We start from the raw sequence: 4,491 nt of genomic DNA, 5'->3' as shown, positions 1-4,491 counted from the left end.
CACTATCTTCCTGGTCATCCTCGAAGTTGTGCTTTGGGCTCCGAGTAGCCCCAGCCTTGAGCACCTTCTGCACCGGAGATTGTTGGCCTCCACTCCACAAGTGACCCGTGGGCCAGCTTCAAGTGTGACCACTTGAGGCTCCTTTGCAATCACTAGTCCGTTAGCTAGCAGGTCCCCACGAACGCAACTCCTTTTCTAATTGGGCGTTCCTGGTTGCTCCAGATGTGCCCTGACTTACCCTCGCTGGGTGAGTCCCTCAGAGCTTGCTGGTCTGCACCGCAGTCCTTTCTCTGCATTCCTGTGACTTGCCGTTACAGATTATCACAATACATATTATTGTCACAAGCTGGATATCCCTTTCCCTGTGGCTTCCTGTAATATAAACAAGGACCAGAATACACCAATCCAAACTCACCCCTTACCTCTACAAATTGGGCACAATTTTGTTCCGCAAACTGACGGAAAGAAATACTTTGCTCCTATATTCCAGCTACCACCCACGGGGCTTACAGGATGGATTACCGTATGGGCAATTTTTGCGCATATGACATAATTGTAAATGGCGAAAAGATTATTTTCGCGAGGCTGGCATCCTTTCTGAAAAATTGACTAACAGAGGTTATCTTAAACATCTTGTTAAAAGAGCACTCAAACGTGCATGGTATAGCCATAGGGAGATTATCCTTGCCCCATCTACCAAACGGGAAAATACATGCATTCCATTTGTTTCCACCTACAGCCCCTGTAGCAACAAGGTTGGCACAATAATCAAAAAGAACTGGACACTGCTTCGCTCCTTGACACCTTTTTCTGAACCACCAATGTTGTCTTATAAAAGAGGTAATAATCTCGCAGACAAATTGGTTCATGCCATTACATGGCGGCACATGGAAAAGAAAGACCCATCTATTACTACACTATGGGGCCTACCGCCCATTGTTGGCCATTTTAAATGTCAAAATTGTAATGTTTGCGAACTCACCAATAACACCAAGGTTTTTGTTACTTGTGAGCGCACATACCAACTTAAGCATTTTTCAAACTGTCGTACCAAAAACGTGATTTATGCGATTCGCTGCCCATGTGACCTATTATACATAGGGCAAACGACACAAATGGTGAAAGAACGCATTTCTCAACACAAGAGTCGCATCAGATGCAATATAACTACGGCCCCAATGGTAACACACTACAAAGAAAACAATCATTCGGAAACTGAGATGACTTGGCAAGTCATAGACTGTCCATCCCTACCGCTTCGTGGTGAGAATTTGCAACTTCTACTCAATAAATCTGAATGCCATTGGATTGCACGTTGCAATTCTGTCACTAAAGGCTTGAATTCTCTTGATGAATGGAACACTGTTACCAGTACAATGTAGATCTTGTGCAAGAGTAATATACTATAATTTGCATTTAATCCAGTTATTGTGTTTTGGTTTCCCCTGCGCATAATGTCATGATGTGAATAAGACCTGGTTTTGTATCCCTGTTTTCTATCTTTGTAATTCCCCCTTTTTAGGTCTCGGCTAGCGAAGGCTGCGCTTGCGCAGTCTCGCTTGCGAGAGATAATGACTTGGAGTAGAGGGGCTTGAACCCGCCCCTCTTCTCCCCTGTTCTCCATTGGCTGGCCTCTTGAATGCTGGCCAGCCATTGGAGAAGAGGTCCGTCACTCCGAACAGGCCCCGTCCTTTTCGGATTCGGGGGCGTGTTTTTTTCAAGAAGTCTAATTATCTCCTCCAGCCAATGGCAAGAGGAGAACACGCCCCCGAATCCGAAAACGACACTGCATTTCTCCGAGGCTTTTCTGCTTCGCCTCGGAGAAAGGCAGTGGTGTGCTTGTCCTCTCAGCTCCATAACAGGTTTGTGAATCCAGCCGGGCACCTCCTCCGCATTGCAAAGCTGCGATTGGCACAGCGCTGGCCGGCTGCCACCTGGCTGCTAAGAGCCGCTGCCTCTAATCCCCGGGAGCCCTCTTCCCAAGGAAAGAAACAACTTTATTGTTAGATCATCAGTAAACCTAATGGCGTGCATGTTTATCTTGTACTCCCATGACTGCGTTGACGCCTTTGCAGACTAGGCTGCGCACGATTTTTGGTGGTCGGAGGCCATTGCGTCAACAATTGACCTAGCGAGGTACGTCTTTAACTGTAACCCACACACTGCGTTGCCCCGCTGATTCCTGCCCAAAACTTAGTTTGTGTGTGCAGCAGCATTATGACAATAATTCATCTGCGGTGCTAGCTAATTTAACGTTACCCCGCATTATAGCTTTTTCTCGCTGATACGTGACGAAGACTTCGGTCCCGTTTCTTTTTTCGTGTGCGCGGCGGCCATGCTTGTTTAAGGTGTATCAATTTAAGACTACGAACATTGTGTCCTACTTGTACGGCCATTCGGAGATCGGTTTACAGAAACGAGGTTCAAGAAAGTAGGCAAGAGATTCTATTCATTTTAAAACTAAATAAAAAAAGTACGATAGCATATAGGCAGTTTAGCAGGCAGCAGCACTGTCCTAAAATAACGAATACCAGATATAGACCGATTACCCGTCATCTAATCAAAACAGTTTTTGCTGTGAGACCGGGTGAGCTGACCTGTGAGCTCAATGTTTAAATGCACCCTATAATCTTTATCTAGATATACATAAGTTACATTTCCCTTTTTTTATTGTTAAAGGGAATCAACCTTGTTAACTTGAACGAATCCTCTTATCTATCTAGATCGAGTATTTCGGGGCTGTTTGAGATGGTATTTGAATTTTGACATTAAAGGGTGTAAGCATGTATTATGTACTCTTAAACCACGTCCTTTTCATTTAATCCCAAATGGTTATTTTACCTGCTACGCATACATGCCAACATTTCAGAAGAGCAAAGTGGGAGATATTTTAGAAAAAAAACGGGAGAATGGGGCCTTGAATCGGGTTACTGGCATGTATGGGCTTTGGAAGCGTGCTGCTTCAGGATCGGACATTTGAAACGCAAATGCACGTTTTTTTTCTTCATGGAGCGCAATGGCAGGCAGAGAGGGGGTGATGCAAGAAAGTGTTGTGCACTGGCCTGGCAGTGCATACACCCCCCCCCCCACCCCGTGTGTGGCAGCCCGGGCTGAAAGAGCTTCCCGGGCACCACACAGCGCCCCTGGGTACTTCACAGGTCTTTTAAAGACCATTCGATTGTTAATGAGGCTTTGTTGGTTTTTAACCCCTTCTAGAGCCCCTGCACCCCACTCTAACTATTGCTGGAAGAATTAGCACCTTACACAACACCAAGCCCTGTCAGCTGAAACCCCGAGGAATCGGGTTTCTGGACGCTTGAATCGGGACGCGGGAGACTAGTTTTCAAATCGGTAGTCTCCCGCCTGAATCGGGAGGGTTGGCATGTCTGCTGCTACGGGCCTACGACACAGTTGAGCGGGATACGCAGTGTGATAACGTCTTAAGTTGGGCTGAAAGGTGTAGGCCACGCTTACTGGGGGAAACCACTTGGGTGTACTGAAATCTTTTTCTTTATGTGAATCATGTCTTTGAGTCCCAATGAGTGACAGACGCATGCATCGCACACTGTAGAACAGATATTTATTCTTTGAAGCATGCTCCATTGGTTAGTCACTTGCTCAGCTAGCTCAACGCTCGAGGATGAGACTTTTGTGGTGGCATACCTATGGGTTATTGTTCTCAGTCATGGTACCATATTATGTCCTGTCACTATCAGTTGCATGCAGATTGAGGTATTTACACATTATGGGGCAGATTTATGAGCCCCTTGCGCCACTTTTGCGTCACTTTTCCCATGTTAAAAGTGACGCAAAAGTGGCGCAAGGGGCTCATAAATCTGTCCCTATGAGTGCTTGTCTGATGTAGATGGGGTGAATACATTTACTGTAGTTAAAGGCATAGTAATGCTCAGAAAGCAGCTTGCAGCTACAGCAGAGATTTTAATTGACCCACAATAGTTTTTTTTCGATCAAGCCCTGTTTGTGGAGCAGTCTTAGGCTATTGTTTGAGAGTTGATGCTGTGTGGTTGTGTCTACTGTTCATCATTGCTGTCTTAGTGAATTGTTGGCACTGTCCGTGGTTCGTTGGCAGTATCAATGCTGGGTACTGTTGTTTGTCACTGGTGTCTCAAGTATTCAAGTATGGTTGTGCTTCAAATTAATAACTCCAGTTTCTCCATGTAAGTATTTGACTCTCTCATGGTAGTGAGTTTGAGCAGTGAAGGCTTTATGTTCAGAGGTTAATTGATTAGAAATGTAGATTCAAACGAAGCAATAAATAACACACTCACAATGGAATGTCCCGTTCAAACTATCAGCTTGTGAAGAGCAGCTTTACAGTTGAGTAAAATCTATCAGTTAAAATTCAGTACTGTGGAAGAAATTTGCTCCTTAAGTACTTGATATTTTAAATAACAAAAGTTTGACTCGCTCATATTATCTTTCCCTCCCCCCGCCCCCACAGGAACCCTTATCCTGCCTCAGAAACCTTTC

The sequence above is a fragment of the Triturus cristatus genome, chromosome 4_1 (assembly GCF_964204655.1).
Source record: "Triturus cristatus chromosome 4_1, aTriCri1.1, whole genome shotgun sequence".
Taxonomy (NCBI): domain Eukaryota; kingdom Metazoa; phylum Chordata; class Amphibia; order Caudata; family Salamandridae; genus Triturus; species Triturus cristatus.
Note: the sequence above shows the minus strand (reverse complement) of the source record.